Consider the following 19,564-nt stretch of genomic DNA (forward strand, 5'->3'; position numbering starts at 1 on the left):
AGAAATGGGGAAAAATCAACACTGAGAAATCTACCCTCTGAAACCGACGAAGATGGGCAACAGGGGCTAGCTCAGGTGGCAATTTTTAAGGAAAAATGAAAGGAAGTGCGTGGAGACCTGGGGAAAAAGCAACACGGAGAAATCTACCCTCTAGAACTGAGAAAGAAGCGCAACAGAGGCTAGCTCAGGTGGCAATCTTTAAGCAAAAAAAATAAGATAAAAAAATACAATAGCGAGGAGACGCGGTCAAAAAGCAACCCTGAAAAAGGTACCCTCTGAAACTGAGGAAGCAGGGCAACAGTGCCTAGCTCAGGTGACAATCTTTAAGCAAAAGAAACACACAAGGGCGTGGGGAGCTGGGGAAAAAGCAACACTGAGAAATCCACCCTCTGAAACTGACGAAGATGGGCAAGAGAGGCTGGCTTCAGGTGGCAATCTTTCAGCAAAAGAAACACACAAGGGCGTGGGGAGCTGGGGAAAAGGCAACACTGAGAAATCCACCCTCTGAAACGGACGAAGATGGGCAACAGAGGCTAGCTCAGGTGGCAATCTTTAAGCAAAAAAAATAAGATAAAAAAATACAATGGCGAGGAGACCCGGTCAAAAAGCAACCCTGAAAAAGGTACCCTCTGAAACTGAGGAAGCAGGGCAACAGTGCCTAGCTCAGGTGACAATCTTTAAGCAAAAGAAACACACAAGGGCGTGGGGAGCTGGCGAAAAGGCAACACTGAGAAATCCACCCTCTGAAACGGACGAAGATGGGCAACAGAGGCTAGCTCAGGTGGCAATCTTTAAGCAAAAGAAACACACAAGGGCGTGGAGACCTGGGGAAAAAGCAACACGGAGAAATCCACCCTCTGAAACTGAGGAAGATGGGCAAGAGAGGCTGGCTTCAGGTGGCAAACGTTAAGCAAAAGAAACACACAAGGGCGTGGAGACCTGAGGAAACAGCAACACGGAGATATCGACCCTCTGAAACTCAGGAAGATGGGCAAGAGAGGCTAGCTCAGGTGGCAATCGTTAAGCAAAAACAAAACCCAAAGGCGTGGAGACCTGGGGAAAAAGCAACCCTGAAATATCTACCCTCTGAAACTGAGGAAGATGGGCAAGAGAGGCTGGCTTCAGGTGGCAATCTTTAAGCAAAAGAAACACACAAGGGCGTGGAGGCCTGGGGAAAAAGCAACACGGAGAAATCCACCCTCTGAAACTGAGGGACATGGGCAAAAGAAGCTAGCTCAGGTTGCAACCTTTAAGCAGAAAAAAAACACAAGGGCGTGCAGACCTGGCAAAAAAGCAACAGTGAGAAATCTACCCTCTGAAACCGACGAAGATGGACAACAGAGGCTAGCTCAGGTGGCAATTTTTAAGGAAAAATAAAAGGAAGTGCGTGGAGACCTGGGGAAAAAGCAACACGGAGAAATCTACCCTCTAGAACTGAGAAAGAAGCGCAACAGAGGCTAGCTCAGGTGGCAATCTTTAAGCAAAAAAAATAAGATAAAAAAATACAATGGCGAGGAGAGCCGGTCAAAAAGCAACCCTGAAAAAGGTACCCTCTGAAACTGAGGAAGCAGGGCAACAGTGCCTAGCTCAGGTGACAATCTTTAAGCAAAAGAAACACACAAGGGCGTGGGGAGCTGGCGAAAAGGCAACACTGAGAAATCCACCCTCTGAAACGGACGAAGATGGGCAACAGAGGCTAGCTCAGGTGGCAATCTTTAAGCAAAAGAAACACACAAGGGCGTGGAGACCTGGGGAAAAAGCAACACGGAGAAATCCACCCTCTGAAACTGAGGAAGATGGGCAAGAGAGGCTACCTCAGGTGGCAATCCTTAAGCAAAAACAAAGCACAAAGGCGTGGAGCCCTGGGGACAAAGCAACCCTGAAATATCTACCCTCTGAAACTGAGGAACATGGGCAAGAGAGGCTAGCTCAGGTGGCAATCGTTAAGCAAAAACAAAACCCAAAGGCGTGGAGACCTGGGGAAAAAGCAACCCTGAAATATCTACCCTCTGAAACTGAGGAAGATGGGCAAGAGAGGCTGGCTTCAGGTGGCAATCTTTAAGCAAAAGAAACACACAAGGGCGTGGAGGCCTGGGGAAAAAGCAACACGGAGAAATCCACCCTCTGAAACTGAGGGACATGGGCAAAAGAAGCTAGCTCAGGTTGCAACCTTTAAGCAGAAAAAAAACACAAGGGCGTGCAGACCTGGCAAAAAAGCAACAGTGAGAAATCTACCCTCTGAAACCGACGAAGATGGACAACAGAGGCTAGCTCAGGTGGCAATTTTTAAGGAAAAATAAAAGGAAGTGCGTGGAGACCTGGGGAAAAAGCAACACGGAGAAATCTACCCTCTAGAACTGAGAAAGAAGCGCAACAGAGGCTAGCTCAGGTGGCAATCTTTAAGCAAAAAAAATAAGATAAAAAAATACAATGGCGAGGAGACCCGGTCAAAAAGCAACCCTGAAAAAGGTACCCTCTGAAACTGAGGAAGCAGGGCAACAGTGCCTAGCTCAGGTGACAATCTTTAAGCAAAAGAAACACACAAGGGCGTGGAGACCTGGGGAAAAAGCAACCCTGAAATATCTACCCTCTGAAACTGAGGAAGATGGGCAAGAGAGGCTGGCTTCAGGTGGCAATCTTTAAGCAAAAGAAACACACAAGGGCGTGGAGACCTGGGGAAAAAGCAACACGGAGAAATCCACCCTCTGAAACTGAGGGACATGGGCAAAAGAAGCTAGCTCAGGTTGCAACCTTTAAGCAGAAAAAAAACACAAGGGCGTGCAGACCTGGCAAAAAAGCAACAGTGAGAAATCTACCCTCTGAAACCGACGAAGATGGACAACAGAGGCTAGCTCAGGTGGCAATTTTTAAGGAAAAATAAAAGGAAGTGCGTGGAGACCTGGGGAAAAAGCAACACGGAGAAATCTACCCTCTAGAACTGAGAAAGAAGCGCAACAGAGGCTAGCTCAGGTGGCAATCTTTAAGCAAAAAAAATAAGATAAAAAATACAATGGCGAGGAGACCCGGTCAAAAAGCAACCCTGAAAAAGGTACCCTCTGAAACTGAGGAAGCAGGGCAACAGTGCCTAGCTCAGGTGACAATCTTTAAGCAAAAGAAACACACAAGGGCGTGGGGAGCTGGCGAAAAGGCAACACTGAGAAATCCACCCTCTGAAACGGACGAAGATGGGCAACAGAGGCTAGCTCAGGTGGCAATCTTTAAGCAAAAGAAACACACAAGGGCGTGGAGACCTGGGGAAAAAGCAACACGGAGAAATCCACCCTCTGAAACTGAGGAAGATGGGCAAGAGAGGCTACCTCAGGTGGCAATCCTTAAGCAAAAACAAAGCACAAAGGCGTGGAGCCCTGGGGACAAAGCAACCCTGAAATATCTACCCTCTGAAACTGAGGAACATGGGCAAGAGAGGCTAGCTCAGGTGGCAATCGTTAAGCAAAAACAAAACCCAAAGGCGTGGAGACCTGGGGAAAAAGCAACCCTGAAATATCTACCCTCTGAAACTGAGGAAGATGGGCAAGAGAGGCTGGCTTCAGGTGGCAATCTTTAAGCAAAAGAAACACACAAGGGCGTGGAGGCCTGGGGAAAAAGCAACACGGAGAAATCCACCCTCTGAAACTGAGGGACATGGGCAAAAGAAGCTAGCTCAGGTTGCAACCTTTAAGCAGAAAAAAAACACAAGGGCGTGCAGACCTGGCAAAAAAGCAACAGTGAGAAATCTACCCTCTGAAACCGACGAAGATGGACAACAGAGGCTAGCTCAGGTGGCAATTTTTAAGGAAAAATAAAAGGAAGTGCGTGGAGACCTGGGGAAAAAGCAACACGGAGAAATCTACCCTCTAGAACTGAGAAAGAAGCGCAACAGAGGCTAGCTCAGGTGGCAATCTTTAAGCAAAAAAAATAAGATAAAAAAATACAATGGCGAGGAGACCCGGTCAAAAAGCAACCCTGAAAAAGGTACCCTCTGAAACTGAGGAAGCAGGGCAACAGTGCCTAGCTCAGGTGACAATCTTTAAGCAAAAGAAACACACAAGGGCGTGGAGACCTGGGGAAAAAGCAACCCTGAAATATCTACCCTCTGAAACTGAGGAAGATGGGCAAGAGAGGCTGGCTTCAGGTGGCAATCTTTAAGCAAAAGAAACACACAAGGGCGTGGAGACATGGGGAAAAAGCAACACGGAGAAATCCACCCTCTGAAACTGAGGAAGATGGGCAAGAGAGGCTACCTCAGGTGGCAATCCTTAAGCAGAAAAAAAACACAAGGGCGTGCAGACCTGGCAAAAAAGCAACAGTGAGAAATCTACCCTCTGAAACCGACGAAGATGGACAACAGAGGCTAGCTCAGGTGGCAATTTTTAAGGAAAAATAAAAGGAAGTGCGTGGAGACCTGGGGAAAAAGCAACACGGAGAAATCTACCCTCTAGAACTGAGAAAGAAGCGCAACAGAGGCTAGCTCAGGTGGCAATCTTTAAGCAAAAAAAATAAGATAAAAAATACAATGGCAAGGAGACCCAGTCAAAAAGCAACCCTGAAAAAGGTACCCTCTGAAACTGAGGAAGCAGGGCAACAGTGCCTAGCTCAGGTGACAATCTTTAAGCAAAAGAAACACACAAGGGCGTGGGGAGCTGGCGAAAAGGCAACACTGAGAAATCCACCCTCTGAAACGGACGAAGATGGGCAACAGAGGCTAGCTCAGGTGGCAATCTTTAAGCAAAAGAAACACACAAGGGCGTGGAGACCTGGGGAAAAAGCAACACGGAGAAATCCACCCTCTGAAACTGAGGAAGATGGGCAAGAGAGGCTACCTCAGGTGGCAATCCTTAAGCAAAAACAAAGCACAAAGGCGTGGAGCCCTGGGGACAAAGCAACCCTGAAATATCTACCCTCTGAAACTGAGGAACATGGGCAAGAGAGGCTAGCTCAGGTGGCAATCGTTAAGCAAAAACAAAACCCAAAGGCGTGGAGACCTGGGGAAAAAGCAACCCTGAAATATCTACCCTCTGAAACTGAGGAAGATGGGCAAGAGAGGCTGGCTTCAGGTGGCAATCTTTAAGCAAAAGAAACACACAAGGGCGTGGAGGCCTGGGGAAAAAGCAACACGGAGAAATCCACCCTCTGAAACTGAGGGACATGGGCAAAAGAAGCTAGCTCAGGTTGCAACCTTTAAGCAGAAAAAAAACACAAGGGCGTGCAGACCTGGCAAAAAAGCAACAGTGAGAAATCTACCCTCTGAAACCGACGAAGATGGACAACAGAGGCTAGCTCAGGTGGCAATTTTTAAGGAAAAATAAAAGGAAGTGCGTGGAGACCTGGGGAAAAAGCAACACGGAGAAATCTACCCTCTAGAACTGAGAAAGAAGCGCAACAGAGGCTAGCTCAGGTGGCAATCTTTAAGCAAAAAAAATAAGATAAAAAAATACAATGGCGAGGAGACCCGGTCAAAAAGCAACCCTGAAAAAGGTACCCTCTGAAACTGAGGAAGCAGGGCAACAGTGCCTAGCTCAGGTGACAATCTTTAAGCAAAAGAAACACACAAGGGCGTGGAGACCTGGGGAAAAAGCAACCCTGAAATATCTACCCTCTGAAACTGAGGAAGATGGGCAAGAGAGGCTGGCTTCAGGTGGCAATCTTTAAGCAAAAGAAACACACAAGGGCGTGGAGACCTGGGGAAAAAGCAACACGGAGAAATCCACCCTCTGAAACTGAGGAAGATGGGCAAGAGAGGCTACCTCAGGTGGCAATCCTTAAGCAGAAAAAAAACACAAGGGCGTGCAGACCTGGCAAAAAAGCAACAGTGAGAAATCTACCCTCTGAAACCGACGAAGATGGACAACAGAGGCTAGCTCAGGTGGCAATTTTTAAGGAAAAATAAAAGGAAGTGCGTGGAGACCTGGGGAAAAAGCAACACGGAGAAATCTACCCTCTAGAACTGAGAAAGAAGCGCAACAGAGGCTAGCTCAGGTGGCAATCTTTAAGCAAAAAAAATAAGATAAAAAATACAATGGCAAGGAGACCCAGTCAAAAAGCAACCCTGAAAAAGGTACCCTCTGAAACTGAGGAAGCAGGGCAACAGTGCCTAGCTCAGGTGACAATCTTTAAGCAAAAGAAACACACAAGGGCGTGGGGAGCTGGCGAAAAGGCAACACTGAGAAATCCACCCTCTGAAACGGACGAAGATGGGCAACAGAGGCTAGCTCAGGTGGCAATCTTTAAGCAAAAGAAACACACAAGGGCGTGGAGACCTGGGGAAAAAGCAACACGGAGAAATCCACCCTCTGAAACTGAGGAAGATGGGCAAGAGAGGCTACCTCAGGTGGCAATCCTTAAGCAAAAACAAAGCACAAAGGCGTGGAGCCCTGGGGACAAAGCAACCCTGAAATATCTACCCTCTGAAACTGAGGAACATGGGCAAGAGAGGCTAGCTCAGGTGGCAATCGTTAAGCAAAAACAAAACACAAAGGCGTGGAGACCTGGGGAAAAAGCAACCCTGAAATATCTACCCTCTGAAACTGAGGAAGATGGGCAAGAGAGGCTGGCTTCAGGTGGCAATCTTTAAGCAAAAGAAACACACAAGGGCGTGGAGGCCTGGGGAAAAAGCAACACGGAGAAATCCACCCTCTGAAACTGAGGGACATGGGCAAAAGAAGCTAGCTCAGGTTGCAACCTTTAAGCAGAAAAAAAACACAAGGGCGTGCAGACCTGGCAAAAAAGCAACAGTGAGAAATCTACCCTCTGAAACCGACGAAGATGGACAACAGAGGCTAGCTCAGGTGGCAATTTTTAAGGAAAAATAAAAGGAAGTGCGTGGAGACCTGGGGAAAAAGCAACACGGAGAAATCTACCCTCTAGAACTGAGAAAGAAGCGCAACAGAGGCTAGCTCAGGTGGCAATCTTTAAGCAAAAAAAATAAGATAAAAAAATACAATGGCGAGGAGACCCGGTCAAAAAGCAACCCTGAAAAAGGTACCCTCTGAAACTGAGGAAGCAGGGCAACAGTGCCTAGCTCAGGTGACAATCTTTAAGCAAAAGAAACACACAAGGGCGTGGAGACCTGGGGAAAAAGCAACCCTGAAATATCTACCCTCTGAAACTGAGGAAGATGGGCAAGAGAGGCTGGCTTCAGGTGGCAATCTTTAAGCAAAAGAAACACACAAGGGCGTGGAGACCTGGGGAAAAAGCAACACGGAGAAATCCACCCTCTGAAACTGAGGAAGATGGGCAAGAGAGGCTACCTCAGGTGGCAATCCTTAAGCAAAAACAAAGCACAAAGGCGTGGAGCCCTGGGGACAAAGCAACCCTGAAATATCTACCCTCTGAAACTGAGGAACATGGGCAAGAGAGGCTAGCTCAGGTGGCAATCGTTAAGCAAAAACAAAACACAAAGGCGTGGAGACCTGGGGAAAAAGCAACCCTGAAATATCTACCCTCTGAAACTGAGGAAGATGGGCAAGAGAGGCTGGCTTCAGGTGGCAATCTTTAAGCAAAAGAAACACACAAGGGCGTGGAGGCCTGGGGAAAAAGCAACACGGAGAAATCCACCCTCTGAAACTGAGGGACATGGGCAAAAGAAGCTAGCTCAGGTTGCAACCTTTAAGCAGAAAAAAAACACAAGGGCGTGCAGACCTGGCAAAAAAGCAACAGTGAGAAATCTACCCTCTGAAACCGACGAAGATGGACAACAGAGGCTAGCTCAGGTGGCAATTTTTAAGGAAAAATAAAAGGAAGTGCGTGGAGACCTGGGGAAAAAGCAACACGGAGAAATCTACCCTCTAGAACTGAGAAAGAAGCGCAACAGAGGCTAGCTCAGGTGGCAATCTTTAAGCAAAAAAAATAAGATAAAAAAATACAATGGCGAGGAGACCCGGTGAAAAAGCAACCCTGAAAAAGGTACCCTCTGAAACTGAGGAAGCAGGGCAACAGTGCCTAGCTCAGGTGACAATCTTTAAGCAAAAGAAACACACAAGGGCGTGGGGAGCTGGCGAAAAGGCAACACTGAGAAATCCACCCTCTGAAACGGACGAAGATGGGCAACAGAGGCTAGCTCAGGTGGCAATCTTTAAGCAAAAGAAACACACAAGGGCGTGGAGACCTGGGGAAAAAGCAACACGGAGAAATCCACCCTCTGAAACTGAGGAAGATGGGCAAGAGAGGCTACCTCAGGTGGCAATCCTTAAGCAAAAACAAAGCACAAAGGCGTGGAGCCCTGGGGACAAAGCAACCCTGAAATATCTACCCTCTGAAACTGAGGAACATGGGCAAGAGAGGCTAGCTCAGGTGGCACTCGTTAAGCAAAAACAAAACCTAAAGGCGTGGAGACCTGGGGAAAAAGCAACCCTGAAATATCTACCCTCTGAAACTGAGGAAGATGGGCAAGAGAGGCTGGCTTCAGGTGGCAATCTTTAAGCAAAAGAAACACACAAGGGCGTGGGGAGCTGGCGAAAAGGCAACACTGAGAAATCCACCCTCTGAAACGGACGAAGATGGGCAACAGAGGCTAGCTCAGGTGGCAATCTTTAAGCAAAAAAAATAAAATAAAAAAATACAATGGCGAGGAGAGCCGGTCAAAAAGCAACCCTGAAAAAGGTACCCTCTGAAACTGAGGAAGCAGGGCAACAGTGCCTAGCTCAGGTGACAATCTTTAAGCAAAAGAAACACACAAGGGCGTGGGGAGCTGGCGAAAAGGCAACACTGAGAAATCCACCCTCTGAAACGGACGAAGATGGGCAACAGAGGCTAGCTCAGGTGGCAATCTTTAAGCAAAAGAAACACACAAGGGCGTGGAGACCTGGGGAAAAAGCAAGACGGAGAAATCCACCCTCTGAAACTGAGGAAGATGGGCAAGAGAGGCTACCTCAGGTGGCAATCCTTAAGCAAAAACAAAGCACAAAGGCGTGGAGCCCTGGGGACATAGCAACCCTGAAATATCTACCCTCTGAAACTGAGGAACATGGGCAAGAGAGGCTAGCTCAGGTGGCACTCGTTAAGCAAAAACAAAACACAAAGGCGTGGAGACCTGGGGAAAAAGCAACCCTGAAATATCTACCCTCTGAAACTGAGGAAGATGGGCAAGAGAGGCTGGCTTCAGGTGGCAATCTTTAAGCAAAAGAAACACACAAGGGCGTGGGGAGCTGGCGAAAAGGCAACACTGAGAAATCCACCCTCTGAAACGGACGAAGATGGGCAACAGAGGCTAGCTCAGGTGGCAATCTTTAAGCAAAAAAAATAAAATAAAAAAATACAATGGCGAGGAGAGCCGGTCAAAAAGCAACCCTGAAAAAGGTACCCCTGAAACTGAGGAAGCAGGGCAACAGTGCCTAGCTCAGGTGACAATCTTTAAGCAAAAGAAACACACAAGGGCGTGGGGAGCTGGCGAAAAGGCAACACTGAGAAATCCACCCTCTGAAACGGACGAAGATGGGCAACAGAGGCTAGCTCAGGTGGCAATCTTTAAGCAAAAAAAAATAAAATAAAAAAATACAATGGCGAGGAGACCCGGTCAAAAAGCAACCCTGAAAAAGGCACCCTCTGAAACTGAGGAAGCAGGGCAACAGTGCCTAGCTCAGGTGACAATCTTTAAGCAAAAGAAACACACAAGGGCGTGGGGAGCTGGCGAAAAGGCAACACTGAGAAATCCACCCTCTGAAACGGACGAAGATGGGCAACAGAGGCTAGCTCAGGTGGCAATCTTTAAGCAAAAAAAATAAAATAAAAAAATACAATGGCGAGGAGAGCCGGTCAAAAAGCAACCCTGAAAAAGGTACCCTCTGAAACTGAGGAAGCAGGGCAACAGTGCCTAGCTCAGGTGACAATCTTTAAGCAAAAGAAACACACAAGGGCGTGGGGAGCTGGCGAAAAGGCAACACTGAGAAATCCACCCTCTGAAACGGACTAAGATGGGCAACAGAGGCTACCTCAGGTGGCAATCCTTAAGCAAAAACAAAGCACAAAGGCGTGGAGCCCTGGGGACAAAGCAACCCTGAAATATCTACCCTCTGAAACTGAGGAACATGGGCAAGAGAGGCTAGCTCAGGTGGCACTCGTTAAGCAAAAACAAAACACAAAGGCGTGGAGACCTGGGGAAAAAGCAACCCTGAAATATCTACCCTCTGAAACTGAGGAAGATGGGCAAGAGAGGCTGGCTTCAGGTGGCAATCTTTAAGCAAAAGAAACACACAAGGGCGTGGGGAGCTGGCGAAAAGGCAACACTGAGAAATCCACCCTCTGAAACGGACGAAGATGGGCAACAGAGGCTAGCTCAGGTGGCAATCGTTAAGCAAAAGAAACACACAAGGGCGTGGAGGCCTGGGGAAAAAGCACACGGAGAAACCACCCTCTGAAACTGAGGAACATGGGCAAAAGAAGCTAGCTCATTGCACCTTTAAGCAGAAAAAAACCACAAGGGCGTGCAGACCTGTGCAAAAAAGCAACAGTGAGAAATCTACCCTCTGAACCGACGAAGATGGGCAACAGAGGCTAGCTCAGGTGGCAATTTTTAAGGAAAAATAAAAGGAAGTGCGTGGAGACCTGGGGAAAAAGCAACACGGGGAAATCTACCCTCTGAAACTGAGAAAGAAGCGCAACAGAGGCTAGCTCAGGTGGCAATCTTTAAGCAAAAAAAAATAAAATAAAAAAATACAATGGCGAGGAGAGCCGGTCAAAAAGCAACCCTGAAAAAGGTACCCTCTGAAACTGAGGAAGCAGGGCAACAGTGCCTAGCTCAGGTGACAATCTTTAAGCAAAAGAAACACACAAGGGCGTGGGGAGCTGGCGAAAAGGCAACACTGAGAAATCCACCCTCTGAAACGGACGAAGATGGGCAACAGAGGCTAGCTCAGGTGGCAATCTTTAAGCAAAAAAAATAAAATAAAAAAATACAATGGCGAGGAGAGCCAAAAAGCAACCCTGAAAAAGGTACCCTCTGAAACTGAAGAAGCAGGGCAACAGTGCCTAGCTCAGGTGACAATCTTTAAGCAAAAGAAACACACAAGGGCGTGGGGAGCTGGCGAAAAGGCAACACTGAGAAATCCACCCTCTGAAACGGACTAAGATGGGCAACAGAGGCTACCTCAGGTGGCAATCCTTAAGCAAAAACAAAGCACAAAGGCGTGGAGCCCTGGGGACAAAGCAACCCTGAAATATCTACCCTCTGAAACTGAGGATGGGCAAGAGAGGCTAGCTCAGGTGGCTCGTTAAGCAAAAACAAAACACAAAGGCGTGGAGACCTGGGGAAAAAGAACCTGAAAATCTACCCTCTGAAACTGAGGAAGATGGGCAACAGAGGCTAGCTCAGGTGGCAACTTAAGCAAAAGAAACACACAAGGGCTGGAGACCTCGGGAAAAAGCAACAGAGAAATCCACCCTCTGAAACTGAGGAGATCAAGAGAGGCTACCTCAGGTGGCAATCCGGAGCGAAATCAGCGTTCGTGGGGATGGAGCAACCCTGAAATATCTACCCCTGAAACTGAGGAACATGGGCAAAGAGAGGCTAGCTCAGGTGGCACTCGTTAACCAAAAACAAAACCCAAAGGCGTGGAGACCTGGGGAAAAAGCAACCCTGAGATATCTACCCTCTGAAACTGAGGAAGATGGGCAAGAGAGGCTGGCTTCAGGTGGCAATCTTTAAGCAAAAGAAACACACAAGGGCGTGGGGAGCTGGAGAAAAGGCAACAGGAGCAATCCACCCTCTGAACACGGACGAAGATGGGCAACAGAGGCTAGCTCAGGTGGCAATCGTTAAGCAAAAGAAACACACAGGGCAGAGGCCTGGGGCAAAAGCAACACGGAGAAATCCACACTCTGAAACGAACATGGGCAAAAGAAGCTAGCTCAGGTTGCAACCTTTGCAGAAAAAAAACACAGGGCGTGCAGACCTGGGCAACTTTGCAACATCTACCAGCTGCCCCGAGGGGTGGAGCTGTCGTTCAAGTGTAAATGGGGCCCGTCCGGGGAAGAATGGGGACGGGGAAAGGGAGGTGCGGGAAGTAACAGAGTCTGAGGTGTTCGGGGAAAAAAACCTTCTGAAATGAATGGAGAAGGAGCGCAACAGAGGCTAGCTCAGGTGGCCCTCTTTAAGCAAAAAAAAATAAAAAAATAGAATGGGGCGGGGGGGGGGCAAAAGTGGTGGTGAAAAAGGTACCCTCTGAAACTGAGGGAAGCTGGGCAACAGTGCCTAGCTCAGGTGAGAATCTTTAAGCAAAAGAAACACACAAGGGCGTGGGGAGCTGGCGAAAAGGACTGAGAAATCCACCCTCTGAAACGGACGAAGATGGGAACAGAGGCTAGCTCAGGTGGCAATCTTTAAGCAAAAAAAACAAAATAAAAAAATACAATGGCGAGGAGCACCCGGCACCTCAAAAGCAACCCAACAAAGGCACCCTCTGAAACTGAAGAAGCAGGGCAACGTGCCCTCAGGTGACAATCTTTAAGCCCTGCGGGGGCTGGGAAGGAAGCAGGCAAGGCAGGCCTCAGGGCTACTCGTCCTACTGCCCGGTGGTCCCTGTCCCGGCCCCGCACAAATCTCCCCCTGACCCTCAAAGCAACCCTGAAATATCTACCTCTGAAACTGAGGAACATGGGCAAGAGAGGCTAGCTCAGGTGGCACTCGTTAAGCAAAAACAAAACACAAAGGCGTGGAGACCTGGGGAAAAAGCAACCCTGAAATATCTACCCTCTGAAACTGAGGAAGATGGGCAACAGAGGCTAGCTCAGGTGGCAATCTTTAAGCAAAAGAAACACACAAGGGCGTGGAGACCTGGGGAAAAAGCAACACGGAGAAATCCACCCTCTGAAACTGAGGAAGATGGGCAAGAGAGGCTACCTCAGGTGGCAATCCTTAAGCAAAAACAAAGCACAAAGGCGTGGAGCCTGGGGACAAAGCAACCCTGAAATATCTACCCTCTGAAACTGAGGAACATGGGCAGAGAGGCTAGCTCAGGTGGCACTCGTTAAGCAAAAACAAAACACAAAGGCGTGGAGACCTGGGAAAAAGCAACCCTGAAATATCTACCTCTGAAACTGAGGAAGATGGGCAAGAGAGGCTGGCTTCAGGTGGCAATCTTTAAGCAAAAGAAACACACAAGGGCGTGGGGAGCTGGCGAAAAGGCAACCCTCCACCTCTAACCTACTAGACGCTTGAGGATCACGGTGGTTTGGCAATCGATAAGCCCTGCGTGGGGCCCGGCAAGCAAACTCCTAACGGCAACCCGCCCTCTGAGGCGTGTGTGGGTTTTTGAGCTTTCACCTTCAAGTTCGCAGACATCGGGCGTGTCCCCCGCCAAAAAAGCAACAGTGAGAAATCTACCCTCTGAAACCGACGAAGATGGGCAACAGAGGCTAGCTCAGGTGGCTTTTTAGGAAGGAAAAAAAGGAAGTGCGTGGAGACCTGGGGAAAAAGCAACACGGGGAAATCTACCCTCTGAAACTGAGAAAGAAGCGCAACAGAGGCTAGCTCAGGTGGCAATCTTTAAGCAAAAAAAAATAAAATAAAAAATACAATGGCGAGGAGACCCGGTCAAAAAGCAACCCTGAAAAAGGTACCCTCTGAAACTGAGGAAGCAGGGCAACAGTGCCTAGCTCAGGTGACAATCTTTAAGCAAAAGAAACACACAAGGGCGTGGGGAGCTGGCGAAAAGGCAACACTGAGAAATCCACCCTCTGAAACGGACGAAGATGGGCAACAGAGGCTAGCTCAGGTGGCAATCTTTAAGCAAAAAAAATAAAATAAAAAAATACAATGGCGAGGAGACCCGGTCAAAAAGCAACCCTGAAAAAGGCACCCTCTGAAACTGAAGAAGCAGGGCAACAGTGCCTAGCTCAGGTGACAATCTTTAAGCAAAAGAAACACACAAGGGCGTGGGGAGCTGGCGAAAGGCAACACTGAGAAATCCACCCTCTGAAACGGACTAAGATGGGCAACAGAGGCTACCTCAGGTGGCAATCCTTAAGCAAAAACAAAGCACCAAGGCGTCCTGGGGACAAAGCAACCCTGAAATATCTACCCTCTGAACTGAGGAACATGGGCAAGAGAGGCTAGCTCAGGTGGCACTCGTTAAGCAAAAACAAAACACAAAGGCGTGGAGACCTGGGGAAAAAGCAACCCTGAAATATCTACCCTCTGAAACTGAGGAAGATGGGCAACAGAGGCTAGCTCAGGTGGCAATCTTTAAGCAAAAGAAACACACAAGGGCGTGGAGACCTGGGGAAAAAGCAACACGGAGAAATCCACCCTCTGAAACTGAGGAAGATGGGCAAGAGAGGCTACCTCAGGTGGCAATCCTTAAGCAAAACAAAGCACAAAGGCGTGGAGCCCTGGGGACAAAGCAACCCTGAAATATCTACCCTCTGAAACTGAGGAACATGGGCAAGAGAGGCTAGCTCAGGTGGCACTCGTTAAGAAAACAAAACACAAAGGCGTGGAGACCTGGGGAAAAAGCAACCCTGAAATATCTACCCTCTGAAACTGAGGAAGATGGGCAAGAGAGGCTGGCTTCAGGTGGCAATCTTTAAGCAAAAGAAACACACAAGGGCGTGGGGAGCTGGCGAAAAGGCAACACTGAGAAATCCACCCTCTGAAACGGACGAAGATGGGCAACAGAGGCTAGCTCAGGTGGCAATCGTTAAGCAAAAGAAACACACAAGGGCGTGGAGGCCTGGGGAAAAAGCAACACGGAGAAATCCACCCTCTGAAACTGAGGAACATGGGCAAAAGAAGCTAGCTCAGGTTGCAACCTTTAAGCAGAAAAAAAACACAAGGGCGTGCAGACCTGGCAAAAAAGCAACAGTGAGAAATCTACCCTCTGAAACCGACGAAGATGGGCAACAGAGGCTAGCTCAGGTGGCAATTTTTAAGGAAAAATAAAAGGAAGTGCGTGGAGACCTGGGGAAAAAGCAACACGGGGAAATCTACCCTCTGAAACTGAGAAAGAAGCGCAACAGAGGCTAGCTCAGGTGTCTCCTGAAGCAAAAAATAAGAAAATACAAGGAGAGGAGAGGAGAGAGGAGAAGAGAGAGAGTGGTACCCTCTGAAACTGAGGAAGCAGGGCAACAGTGCCTAGCTCAGGTGACAATCTTTAAGCAAAAGAAACACACAAGGGCGTGGGAGCTGGCGAAAAGGCAACACTGAGAAATCCACCCTCTGAAACGGACGAAGATGGGCAACAGAGGCTAGCTCAGGTGGCAATCTTTAAGCAAAAAAAATAAAATAAAAAAATACAATGGCGAGGAGACCCGGTCAAAAAGCAACCCTGAAAAAGGCACCCTCTGAAACTGAAGAAGCAGGGCAACAGTGCCTAGCTCAGGTGACAATCTTTAAGCAAAAGAAACACACAAGGGCGTGGGGAGCTGGCGAAAAGGCAACACTGAGAAATCCACCCTCTGAAACGGACGAAGATGGGCAACGTAGGCGTGCCACATAGCAATCGACAGCTATGGCGGGGGGGGGGGGCGGGGTGGCGTGGTGGTGCCCAGGATCCACGACACGTGACGGCTGCGGAGCACGACGGCCGGCGGGCGGGCGGCGCGGGGTGCGCCGCCGCCCGCCGGCCTTCACCTTCATTGCGCCACGGCGGCTTTCGTGCGAGCCCCTGACTCGCGCACGTGTTAGACTCCTTGGTCCGTGTTTCAAGACGGGTCGGGTGGGTGGCCGACATCGCCGCCGACCCCGTGCGCTCGCTTCGCTCGCTGCGCGTGGCGACGGCCCCCCGGGCCCGACGGCGCGACCCGCCCGGGGCGCACTGGGGACAGTCCGCCCCGCCTCCCCGACCCGCCGCGACCGTCGCCGCCCGGGAAGGCGGCGGCGGCGGGCGGGGAGGGGGAGGTGGGGGAGCGGTCGCGCCGTGGGAGGGGCGGCCCGGCCCCCCCGGGACGCCGGCGCGCCCCCGCGGGAGGGGGACCCCCTCGCGGGGGAGCCCCCCGCGGGGGTGGGCGCCGGGAGGGGGGAGAGCGCGGCGACGGGTCTGGCTCCCTCGGCCCCGGGATTCGGCGAGCGCTGCTGCCGGGGGGCTGTAACACCCGGGGGGTGGGCCCCGCCGGCCGCCCCCTCCGGAGAGGAGGGGACGGAGCGGGGGCCCCCCGGGCCACCTTCCCCGCCGGCCTTCCCAGCCGTCCCGGAGCCGGTCGCGGCGCACCGCCGCGGTGGAAATGCGCCCGGCGGCGGCCGGTCGCCGGCCGGGGGGCGGTCCCCCACAGACCCCACCCCCGGCCCCGCCCGCCCTCCCCCGCACCCGCCGGAGCCCCCCCGCGCGCACGCTCCCCCCCCGGGGAGGGAGGAGGACGGCGGGGGGACGGCGGGGGACGGAGGGCGGGTGGAGGGACCGGGAGGAACGGGGCGCGGGAAAGATCCGCCGGACCGCCGGCACGGCCGGACCACGCCGCCGGGTTGAATCCTCCGGGCGGACTGCGCGGGACCCCACCCGTTTACCTCTTAACGGTTTCACGCCCTCTTGAACTCTCTCTTCAAAGTTCTTTTCAACTTTCCCTTACGGTACTTGTTGACTATCGGTCTCGTGCCGGTATTTAGCCTTAGATGGAGTTTACCACCCGCTTTGGGCTGCATTCCCAAGCAACCCGACTCCGGGAAGGCCCGGACCCGGCGCGCCGGGGGCCGCTACCGGCCTCACACCGTCCACGGGCTGGGCCTCGATCAGAAGGACTTGGGCCCCCCACGAGCGGCGCCGGGGAGTGGGCCTTCCGTACGCCACATTTCCCGCGCCCCACCGCGGGGCGGGGATTCGGCGCTGGGCTCTTCCCTGTTCACTCGCCGTTACTGAGGGAATCCTGGTTAGTTTCTTTTCCTCCGCTGACTAATATGCTTAAATTCAGCGGGTCGCCACGTCTGATCTGAGGTCGCGTCTCGGAGGGCGCGGCGGCGGCGGCGGCGGCGGCCGCCGCCGCGCGCGGGAAGCCCGCGAGCGAGGCGGGGGAGCGACGGAGAGACGAGCGCCGCGGAGGAGGACCCCGGGCGCGCGAGGCCACGGCCGACGTCCGCCCGGCCTTCCGCCCCGCCCCGCCCCCCCCGCCACGACCGACCCCCGAAGGAGGGCGGGCGGGCGGGGCGAGCGGGCGGGCGGGCGGAGAGACGCGGGCGGGCGGACGGGGGCACGAGCCGGCGGCACGGGCGAGGGGCCCCGCCGGGGAGGAGGGGGGCGGAGCGGGACGCCGCCACGCGCACGGCGGACGCGTCGCGGCGACGCGTGGGAGGAGAGGGCGAGGGGCGGCGGCGGGCGCGGCGGGGCCGGCGGTCGCCCCCGACCGCCGACCTTACCCGCGCGCGTCCCACCGCCTCCCGACACCCGCCCCTCCGCCGCGAGCCGCCACGGCCCGTCGGGCGGCGGACGCGGCGCCCGCCCGCCCGCCCGGGGCTCGGGGCACACGGCGCGGCGCGGCCGCGACACAGGGGAGGGCGCGCGGCGGCGGACGACGCCGCGGCGTCCCGCGGGCCACCGCCGGGGCACGCGTCCCCGGGGCGCGGCCCCGCGCACGCGACTCGGCCTCGGCGCGAGCCACCCCGACGGGGCGAGGCCGGGGAGGGGTCACGGTCCGGGACCCGGGCGCGCCGGGGACCGGCGAGGGGCCGGCCGGACGCACCGGGACGGACCGCCGACGGGGGCGAGCGGCGACCGGACAGGCGGCCCGGACGCGGGCCCCCCGAACCCGGCGGCCCCGACCGCGCGCCGCGGGACCCGTCTCGTCCCCGCCCCGGCCACCCCGAGGCCGCGTGCGGCGCGAGGGAGCCCCCGAAGGCACCGTGGCGGCCACGGGCACCTCGGCGCGAGCTCTCGCGTCTGTCTCTCCCTCGACTCGCGGGCGGCGGCCCCCACCCCGGGACCCCGCGCGGCGCCGCCGCCGCCGACCCCCACGCGCCTCCGACGACCGGGCGCCGGGGCGCGTGGGAGGAGGGGCGGGCGCGCGGGGCGGAGGAGGGGCACCGCGTCTGCACTTAGGGGGACGGAGGGCCCGGGGCGGGCCCTGCGAGAGACCCCCAGCCGCGCACCCCGGGGCAGGCGACACCCACACCCCGGGGGCGATTGATCGTCAAGCGACGCTCAGACAGGCGTAGCCCCGGGAGGAACCCGGGGCCGCAAGTGCGTTCGAAGTGTCGATGATCAATGTGTCCTGCAATTCACATTAATTCTCGCAGCTAGCTGCGTTCTTCATCGACGCACGAGCCGAGTGATCCACCGCTAAGAGTCGTACGAGTTTGAACGGCGGGGTCCCCCCGCAGGGCGGGGGAAGAGCCCGCCCCTGGCACGGCACATCCCCGGAGGGTGCCTCCGGCCGGCCAGAAAGGCACAACGAGACCAGACTCCGTGAGGCCGGAAGGTTGGACGACGGGGCGTCCGGCACGGGCCCCGCGGGGCCGTGCTCGGACACCCCACAGGCGCCCGGGGGCTCCCGCCTCGCCCGAGGACGCGGGGGCGCGCACACGCCCGCGCGCGCACGCGACGACACGACGGCCGCCGGGGACGCCCCCTCCCGACGGCCGCCGCGACGGCGGCGCGGCGCGGCACGGCGCGGCGCGGCGCCCCGGCCCGGCGAGGCGGAGTCTGGGGGAGAAGGGCCAGGCCTCCCGACTCCCCGCGGGCCCGACCGCCCCGACCCAAGGCGGACGGGCGAGGCCCCCCAGGGGTCTTTAAACCTCCGCGCCGGGACGCGCTAGGTACCTGGATGGGGGGAAGCCAAAGCAACGGACGAGGCGGAGCGGGTAGTGCCGCGCGGCCACCGCCTCGACGCCGCCCGCGCCGCCCGCGGCCACCCGGGGACGGACGCAGGCCTCGGCGCTGCCCGCCCGTGACCGAACCCCACACCGCCGGGCGCCGCCGACCGACGAGCCCACCGCGCCCGCGGCCCCCTCGACGCCGGGCGTGCCCCCCTCGCGTCCGACGCACGCCACCAGACCCGACCCGACTTTCCCCCGGGGACCCTCCCCGCACCCGCGTCCCAGGCCCCTCGCCACGGAGGGCGAGGGGCTGCGGCGGGGAAGCGGGGAGCGAGCGGACAGGGCGGGGGTGGTGGGCGGACGTGGCCGGCCGGACGCGGGCGCCCGGGGCGCCGAGGGCGGGCGGAGACGCGGAGGCACCGTCGGACGGACGACGACGCCGACGGCCGGGGAACGGCCCAGGGCGGGCGACGGGAGGCGGCGGGCGGCGGGCACCCCGCGTGAGCCGAGGCTCCGAGGCCCCCGGGGGACCTGACCCCGGGGACTCCGCGGGGGCTCGCGCCGCCACGCCGCCCTTCCCGAGACGCGCCGAGGGCGCCGCCGCCCGCGAGAGCGGGGGACGGACGGCGCCGGAGACGGAGGCGCGGCGCGACAACGCCGGCCCGCCTCGCGGGAGACCGGAGGGCGCGGGGACGGACGCGCCGGGGGCGGCGGCGCGGAGGACGCGGCGGCCTCGGAACGCCGGGCGGACGGAGGCCGGAAGGGGCTCGTGGGCTCGCCGAGATCGAGCCCACTCCCTCCGGACCACCGCCGACCCGGGACCGAGGCGCGCCCGCGCCTCCCGCGCCTCCGGCCGGGCGCCCGCGCCTCCCGCGCGCCCCCTCCTCCTCCCTC

General features: G+C 54.9%; 1 non-coding gene across 1 annotated transcript; it reads right to left on the reverse strand.

The window, feature by feature from the left end:
• Positions 1-18,050: 18,050 nt before the first annotated feature.
• LOC139044475 (5.8S ribosomal RNA) lies at positions 18,051-18,203 on the reverse strand. The gene has a single exon (XR_011501429.1). It is a non-coding gene; the product is annotated as a 5.8S ribosomal RNA (ribosomal RNA).
• Between the last annotated feature and the right edge of the window lie 1,361 nt (positions 18,204-19,564).

This window comes from Equus asinus, unplaced genomic scaffold (assembly GCF_041296235.1).
Source record: "Equus asinus isolate D_3611 breed Donkey unplaced genomic scaffold, EquAss-T2T_v2 contig_814, whole genome shotgun sequence".
Taxonomy (NCBI): Eukaryota; Metazoa; Chordata; class Mammalia; order Perissodactyla; family Equidae; genus Equus; species Equus asinus.